The sequence below is a fragment of the Calypte anna genome, chromosome 3 (assembly GCF_003957555.1).
Source record: "Calypte anna isolate BGI_N300 chromosome 3, bCalAnn1_v1.p, whole genome shotgun sequence".
NCBI classification, from domain to species: domain Eukaryota; kingdom Metazoa; phylum Chordata; class Aves; order Apodiformes; family Trochilidae; genus Calypte; species Calypte anna.
The window spans coordinates 40,986,603-40,996,351 of record NC_044246.1 but is presented as its reverse complement, the minus strand read 5'-3'; positions in this window follow the sequence as shown (position 1 = coordinate 40,996,351).

The window sequence follows — 9,749 nt, the reverse complement described above, 5'->3', positions numbered from 1 at the left end:
CCATAAACCTAATAGTCACACAGTAGTTAATAAGGGGCAGAAAGTTTTACAGTCTTTTCCACAGTTGTTAAAATCCTGCTACTGTAATTTAGTCCTAGTCACAAAAAACCTATCAGTTGTGAAAAATAAGACAGTCTGTCAGTGTATCTTGGAAACCAATGGAAGAGAGGACCTCTCCTGAGTATCTAGCTAAATGCAATGAACTTGGGGATTATATGAATTGCTTGGCCCGTTATATAAACACTCACGGTCTTGCCAACAGTGTGTACCTTCAGGATATGTGGCTTTTCTAAAAAAAAAAAAAAATAAAAAATTGGATTTTTTTTTCCAGATTCCATTGCAATTAGTAGCACTATGGCAAAGGATGATTTGTCAAATTTCCTTTTACTTACAGGAAACAGAATCCATTATTGATGTTGCAAACATATTTTTTGTCAGATTTGGCAAGAATAATTTTCTGTCTTTTTATGTTATGTAAACTAAGAAAGTGCACAGGGTACCAGATGAATTGTCCTGTGTGCCATTGTAGACCTTCAGAATGGTTTTGGCCTTCTTCTGCTAGGAGAGATGCTGATATTCATGAGTGCACCAGTGGAAATGAGGTAACTCTCAAAGTTAGTTAGATTACTAGGATCAAAACTGAATTTAAGTGGGCTTAAATGTAATCATGGATTGACTCAATGAGTACCTATTGGATACATACTTACTGCGGTTCCTATACCACATCAGCAGAGTGTAGGGAAGGCTGGAGCTAGAACAGAGTGGTCACTGGGAGGAGTGGCAGAGAAGAACAGCTCTACAAGGAATAATTCACTAATTTCTCTGAAAGAAAATCTTCCATTAATCAACGTCTGCTAATAGCTAAACAGTTACACTAAAAAAAAGGAAATTAAAAAACAACCATCTTTAATTCCTAATATTTTTCTCAGAAAGTACCTCTACATGGGAAGCTAGTACAGGGATTATTACACAGTAGTGAAGAGTGATGGGGGAAAGTGATAAGGAAAAGCCTATTTGTCTCTAAACTGAAGCACTATGGACACCAGGCACTTTTAACAGCAATGATAGCGTGTAGTGAAAGGGCACAGTTCTAATTACTTGGCTGCTATAATTCTACTTGGGTGCTTAAGATGTTGTGATTTCCTTTAGATTTCATCTTCCACCTTTGTTGCATGGGATTGCTGTGATATGTTCTGAGCTTTCTGTAACATTTTTAAAACACATTTTTCCAGATTAACAGTGTGTACTTTGCTATTTGCATCTTACTATTGTTCTCCTCCACCATCCCTGACAAGAGGATTATAGGTTATTTCAGATGAGCTTGGTGCTGGCAACAAATTGGATTTTGCATCCTCTGAAAACTGGGTACAGTCAATGGAGTAAAAATCTGCATGCTGAGTGCTGAATTTAGTTTTGAATGCAAGAAACAGATAATTTAGCAATGATAGAAGTGAAGGGTGTGTTTGTGTCTGTGGTGGGTAGACACTTCAACAAGAAGTCTCTGTGAACAGGGACAGAGCTCTCCTCTTGCTCCCCTGTGCACTGTGCTGAAGCGTTACCCAAATACAGCACAACTACATGGCCAGCGTACTATAATAGAACTTTGAAAAGTAAATGGTACTACTCAGTCAGTAATTTCTGACCCATTGCATGATTACAATACTGAATTCATTCTGAAGCACATGTGTGGGAGTACCCTTGTAATTATCTGTCTAAAAATACAATACTGACATTCCTAGGTTGGTTTTTGAAGAATGGTTGCGCGAAACTTTATCAAGATGCTTAATACACTGTTCTGGGCTTTTCTTGGGCTGGATTGTTACTGGGCAAATAAACTCAGAAATAGTTGCAATGCCTTCCAGCTCTGTTATGCTCAGTACTTTGTGTGGGATTCTGCAGTACACATCTGAAACTCCCATAGCCAGCAGGCTTTTGCTGATGGAATAGATAGGAATAGGAAGTAGAAGCATGTCCCAGTGCCTGCTCCTTCTCACATAGCCTGGTGTCCTTTATCCTTGGAGCTCTGCACCCCTGTTCAGCTAACAAATATTTTCTGCTTAACCACAGGGGTAAGCCAGAACATCCTCCTTGTTGTCTTAAACATGCTGTGGGGAGAGCAGGTGGGGAACTCCGTCCTTGAGATGCTTCTGGACACCTTGCAACCATATACACTCTTTCAGCATAGGTCTGCCTCTCTGTGACGGGCTGCTTCTGTCAAGAAGTCAAGCATTGCTCTGGAAAACAGACTTGGCTTTGTGCAGTACGTTTGTTCTCCTAAACCTTGATCCCAAAACCACTGAAATCAACAGTGTTTTGAAGTCAGTTTCCACTGATTTCCATGGTCAGGAGATTAGATTTCACTACTTATTCAGCCCTGGATCCCACCAATTCCTGACCGCCTTGCTCTGTCTCTTTTTGTCTCTACAGCATTAAAAAAGATGCTATTTAACATAATGAGATCTAAATAACTGGGCACTATGCATGGAAAGTACAGCTCTATCGTTAGCTCCATTTCACAGACAAGAAAGCTGTAGCTGAAATGATACCTCCAAACTGCAGCAAGGCGGAGAACAGAATCCAAGTTTCAGTCTGTAGATATACTAGTAGAAGGGAATATTTCAGCCTCATATTAATTTGCAAATATTTCCAAATATCTTGCTTTATCTTTAGTCTCTTACAAATGCAGCTGTGAACTGGAAGTGCTTCACGTTCATTTTCCTATTGCATTACTTTAATTTTATCTTGGTTAATTACAGTCATTAACAGTTCGTGAATAAATCAATTGCAGGTAAAAATGTACTTATAGGTAATTGAGTCCTTTAAATCTTGTACTAATTGAGGTAGAATACTATGGAGAAAATTCACTTATTTTTTTAAACTTAAGTGGAGTAATTTTTTTTCCAAAAATGAACTGAGTTAAAAACTGTAACGTTCATAATTTTGACTAAGATTTAGGCTCCTTAAAAGAGACTGAGACCCTTCTCAGATTTTGCATTACTGAGGAAGTGCCTTTAATTCAACAACCAGTCAGTGAAGGCAGTAGAAGTCACCTACATTGTAGGTGACACTGGAATTGTAGTTTTTCAGTATTTATCAGCTGCTGTATTTTCAGCTTGAAGGTACCAGTGTTTTTCTGTCACGTAATAAACTGCAGAATGTTTACATGCAATTAGGTATGTACCTATGGAGGAGAAGACACTGGGAAACAGGATTTTCCAGGGGCAGTAGCTAGTTCAGAAGTCCAGAGACACTGCAGTAGCTGTTGTCAGGGAGGACTGAGTGGCAGTTCTAATTACCAGTGTCTACCCAGGTTTCTCATAGGAAGATACAAGCTGTCATGATCCCTTGCCAATCACATGAGAACTGACCCAGGGAGAACATCAGCTGAAGGTGAGCGTACATGTCCAATAAATTCAGTCCCCACTGCATTAACTTATTTTTAGGATTGTCCTGAAAAGACATTCAGACTGTATCATAAAACCTTCAACTGAGCAGAAAATATACAGAATGATGATGACTTTAAATTTGGGTTCATGCCCTCTGGGGCATGAATTCAGAGTACTTGGGATATGATTTGATAATATACTGAATGCTGAAGGAACGCAGAATCTCTAGCTGAGTTCATAAAGACAGAGCATTTATGCAATGTCAGTGCTCTCCTAGTCAAAGGAAGTAAAAGAAGTGTTTGTCTTAATTTTACTGCAAATGTTATGCTTAATTTGCAGTGAAACCATGCTTTCTGTATAAGATATTTCTAAGAAATGTGATGTTTAAAGTTCATGCATAAATTTATACATGCAACTGATACGCAGTTTTCTGATTTTTCTCCTTCTTATGTTGAATATATTAGAGACTCATTCTTGAACATAGTTTAGACAATACATGTGTCACAAGCAATGATGAATCAAAAAAAGAAAGCATCCAGAAAGCAAAGCTAACTAGACAGGTAGGCCCTCATCAGCATCACATTCTGTTCCAGAGCTACAATAACAATAATTGAGTCAGACACATGGATTTTAAGTGCCTCTTAAAGAGGAAAGTTAGGGAGAAACACTGGAAAGAAAATTATATACTGAAATGTGGCATCTCAGTTTTGCAGCTGCCAAACTGGCAGTAGCCACAGCTGTTGCCTTTTCTTCTAAACTTAGCCAGGGATGGATGAAACTAAAGAGAAGCAGTGCAGGCACTTTAGCTGATCTGGAGATGAGGGCCCAGGTCCCTCTTTTTAATCAAAGGAAACCTTTAATTACTTTTAACTCTTCAGAGAGGGGTACTTTATTTGTGTGGACAGATTACCTCCAGGGGGATGCGTGCCTGCCTCCTGTGGATGGATATGCCCTTGGGATGCTCCTTGGCAGCCCTTCTTGCACCAGTAATTTTTTTGTCTGGTTTAAAAGCTGTGACACTTGCATTTTGTCTGTCTTGGATGACAAATGTCCTCAGTGTCAACCTTCCCAATGACTAAAGGAGAATATTTGTCAAAAAAAGGAGGAGATGTAGTCTTTGGGTCTGCTGCTGATTGAATATGGTCTTCTAGCATGTGCTCCTCAACCCCAAAGTCAATGGATTCAAATCTGGAGTGTACTTTTGTACAGGCTTGTTAGAGCAGAACTTCATGGCACCATTTTTCAGTAAGGGTCTTGCAATACTCTCAGTTTGTATGGGTTGTATTTTTATTTTAAGAGTCAGCTTTGGACAGTGTGGGACTAAATACAACTATTAACTTTTTTTTTTTTTTTTTGCTTTCTGCCCTTGGGGTTGCAGAAGAAAATGTGAAAACCTTATCTGACATTTAAAACAAAACACAAAGACTGAAACAAATAATCCACCACTTGTGATTTTCTTTTCAGAACTTTTTTTTTTTTTTTTTTTTTTTTAATGCAGCCTTGCACTTAAAAGCCAGTCTTCTGCTTTTTGATGTGCTGGCTTGGGATTTTTGAGTGCTTTGTTTTTCCATGTGACAGTCACCTGCCAGTTACCCAAATGACTGGGAGAGGTGAACAAAATGCAGATGTAGATAGTGGAAGACATGTATGCCCCCGAGTAATGTAATGTGTTCTGTAGCAATTTGGGCCTTGGCATAAGGATAGGAAGGATGTTTATGGTGCTAAGGACTGCTTACCTAACATTGGAGGACTCTAAGATCACCAGACCTGGTGTGGTTTTGACCTATAAGAAATAGTCCTGGAGCAGAGTTACCTACTGCATGTCTTTCAGCTTGGAGGGATGCTTCCTACACAGAAGCTGAGAGTGATATAATATGAGGTAGTGATAATCAGGAGAGAAGTGGAAGTATAACTTAGCTGATATAACTTAGCTTACCTTATGGGTAAGCTTCATCAGGGGATAAAATATTCTCAGCACCAAGCAAGATAATGCTTGTTGATGGTTAGGTGTTGTATGAGCCACTGACTGCAAAGGAAAACAAGTCCTAAGGAAACAGAGGAAACATGGATGTTTGTCATGTACAGAAAAGTTGTCCTGGCCTGCACGCCAGATGATATCCTTCCATCTGGTGAAGCTGAAGATGCTGAGAACAAGGGTAGAAGGAAGGAGACCATACCCCAGTTAGATCTAGGCACAATATGTAGTTGAATGAAATAAAATATTTCTTGAAAAATGATTGATGAAGACTAGAGCTCATAACTCCTGGGGTAATTTTGTCACTTTTATCTTCAGGGTGGAGATCGCTACATGCCAGGCTGCATTCCTTCATAGCATCTGAATCATTCTTATTGTCTCCACAAGCTGAAAATGAGAAACAGACTGGTAGGAAAGTTAAAATTTTCAAGGTGGATAGAGCAGAGAATAGCTTGATTTTTTTTTTATTTTTATTTTTTTGATTTTTTTTTAAGATTAAAAGTTTCTGTAGCACTCTTGCAGACTATAATACACTGGATTTTTATGGTTTCTCTACTTAAAACAAGATTAGAGTTTCCTACATTCTGAAGAGAAATAAGAGCACCTGAAAAAAGGGCTTACTCCAGCTCTGTCTATATCCAGCCTGGCTTTCTGTGAGCTGCACAGGGAAGAAATATTTCCAAGGCACCACTGGTTGCCATATCCTGTATGCAAAAAGATTCCATGAATGTCTGAAAACAGATGGAATGCAACTTTGGAGGAATAAATGGATTTTTAATTTTCTGAACATTTTAGATTCCATCTGGTTGAAGTAACTAAATGACCTAGTAGAATACTTTTACCTTTCTTGTATAATAAACAGAAATAGAGCTTTCACTGCTCTTGACTGATACATTCCTCATTAATACACAGGTTTTAGCTGCTCATACATTTTCTTGCTTTTGTCTCTTGATTGCATTACAAGGGATGCCTGATGCACCTCTTCCTTCATATCGACTCTAAATGTTTGCCCTCTACTCAGTTAATGGTTTGGCCTTGCATTGAGTAAGGGGAACTCTAAATCACCTGCCTAATCCCACCTCACATAGTGGGAGCCTAAAAAGAAAACATACCTTAGATTTATATCTTTTTTTTTTTTTTTTAGCAAGCATCCATCAAAAAAAAAATACTCCTAATTTTCTGTCTTCTTTAAAGGCAAAGAATAAGAAGGAACAGAGACCTTGTGTACAGGTACCAACAAGGTAGATTATTCCTGCTTTCAGCTCTTCTTGTTTCTGCCACTTAGAATGTTGTTATACAAACAAAAGTAAATACATGTGTGATTTCAAGCAGGAAATGAGCATTTCTCTATGAATAGGAAGTAAAGGCAAATTGAACTAACAAGAAAGAAGTCATAAAGTGTATTACTCTATATAAAAAAAGTTAAAAATGGAAGACCTAGCTTTATGGGAAATACACTGGGTTTGTTTTGTGAAATCTAAGAACCAAACCTGTTCACTCTCCTTGAGAGACACAGTGGCCTTTTTGAGATACTAGTGTTGAGCCTGTACTTACTAGTTGTACTGTTTATGAAGCTGGTTACTTGTGACTGCCATTCAGAAAGCTCTACTGAGAATCACTTTCTATGCTGATAACTCCATAAGCAATAGTAGAATATTGACAATGTATTTATGTATTTAGTATTAGTTTTCATACTTCCTGGTACTTTGGAACATTTCTCAGGGTTCTTTGTATGAATATGGATGGAACATTCCAAAGAATAGGGAGTAACAGCCTTTTTTTTTTTTTTTTTTAAGGATAGTAGCAAAACTGTATTCCACTTCTGGAAACGAGTATATTTCCATTCCATTGAAAGCTGGTGGATCTTAGAATCACAAGTTTCAGTCTAGCACATTGCCTGGAATCATCGAAAGTTTTCACTTTTGCCTGACACATTAATGCCATTTAAAAAGTGCATGTGCTCAGTCCATAATAAGACAAAATATAGCATTTCCACAACAAATAACTTTAATATAAATTTCTGGTCACTGTAACCCCATAATTCAAACTAGGCTTGTTTCTTCTCCCTAAAATTTGTGATTATGAACTTCTGACAGCTGGCAGAAACACACACTGACACTGCCAGCAAACTTCTGGATGTGTTTTGAGCATGTTTTGCTGGGATCCTGTGATAAACTTGCCTTGTAAGGCATCGAGACAATTGAATTGTCTTTCACATTATGCACTTACATAATTGCATTACTGTTGCTGAAGCCTTTTTGCCCCCATAAATGATGAAAACTGTTGTTACACAAATTTGGACTTGAGAGAGATATTTAAAGCCTTATGCAGAATAAGCAGCTGAAAGATTCACTGTCTGCAAGCTTGGAGGATTTGCTGTTTTGTGATCTTCTGAGAGTTTAGAGTTTTGTCAAGAAGAAATCAGTATCTAGCTAATAGTACTGATCACTCATTTGTATATGTGAGAAAATTACCAATATAATGAAAACAGCTCCATCTAGATAAGTTCTCAATCCACAGTTAATAAAATAGTATTTACCCTCAGAGACCTGGAATTTATCTGCAAACGCTTTTAGTTAAACAAAGCATTTTGTGTACCTACAGTAAATGTGATATTTATTTTATCATTATCCATGAAACAACTTTAATGTCAGTGCTGATTTGCCTCGTAGAATGTTCAGCTCCAGCATACCAGAGTTCATGCTGAGTTGTAGCTGAAGATGTCATTCACAATAAACATGAGCTGCTGTGACAATACGATGGCAGAAGGTGAAGAATCTCTTCTTGTGCAAGGGCGTGCATGTGTCTCTCTCTGTGTGTGAGAGGGAGAGAAAGAGATTTGATTGTGTTTACAAGATTCATTCGCATCACAGCAGGCAGTAGTCACATTGTAATATTCACCTTAACACAGATAATTTGATTTTCAACCTGGTTATCATGCATTTAGACGTAACAATACATGAAAATATATGCTTTAGTGGTGCATTTTAAACAAGGTTGCACACTTTAAGTCAGAATATATTAGAGATGAGTGCTGATTTTTGCAATTGCAGAACTCCTGGAAGGCATCGTTCAGTGTTTAGCGTATGTTAAAAAATTACAAAGAGGAAAGTGAATTCTCAGGGACTGCTACCATTTCTAGGCTAAATTTAGTAGGATGGGCTTCCCCAAATTTGACATCTCTAAAGCTGTACAAGTTTGCCCTATTTGAGAGCCTTAGGTACTAACATATTTTCTGAGTTCCAGGTTCTCTCCTGACTGGAAAATGAAGAGTCAAAAAGTCCCATGGCCTTTCTGCCCTTACACTGAAAGGAAAATGAACTGCCTAGTCATAAGATGAGTGTTGTCTTGGGTCACCATCAAGATCCTGACCTGCCTAACTGATGTGACACAGGGCAAGAGGTATGTTGATGCTCATCAAGAGCAGAGCCTCATTACTACATCCTGAGGTAGCCTGAGACATAAGGGGATCTATCAGCAATTTAATTATAGTTGTAACACACTAGCCTTCATACAAGACAAAAAGGAATCTGGTGTTTGCTCTGTAATATTTCAAGCTCAACTTGAATCTAAAGAGCATGGACATGGTTGGGCATGATTTTGTGAATCACCTACAGCACATTTGCAACAAACAAAAGCAGGCATAATTCTCCTGAAGTCAATAAGGTTGAGCGTGTTTATACAAATAGGGCATTTGGCCGAAATCCAGTTGGAGTCTTTGCAGTATCACACCTCTGAATCTTCAGAGGTTTTCATAGAGTCATTAATATTGAGGCTGTATGGTACCCAAGGTAATTATCCATTACTGCTTGGGCCAGGCCCAGGAATTATTCCACAACATGTTTCCTCATTAGTATAATATACTGGAAAAAAACAACCCAGAAACAAACTATCAACTAGGAAAATAAGGGTGCTAAAAGGAGAAGAGTGTGAAGAAAACAAACAGAGTGAGGTGAAGTCCTTTGATGGTGTAAATTGCTATTACCTTTTTTGAGGCTCTGCCAGTTTACACCCTGTGATGCTCTGGCCCATGATTATTAGGAAAGTATGTTGTTGATATGCTCTATAATGGCCTCTATTACCAGCCCATGCTAAAAGAAGCAGCTGGTGAAAGTTATATTTATGTTACACAGATGGATCTGCAATGGCAGACACACAGCTCTGTGTCTGGTAAACAGGTGTTTGACTTTATACTTGCCAGCTAGCTAGAAGAAGTCAATTTCTTGGTGAGGGGTGTAGGCAAAGGAGATCAATTTAGCTGTTGAAAAGGAAAAAACAAGTCTTTCTGGTTGTACTTTAGCTTCTTTCAAAATGGTGAGTAGTGTCCAGAAAAGAATCCTGCCTTTTATCAATATAGTCTAAGTGAGCAGGAAAAAAAATTCGCAGAG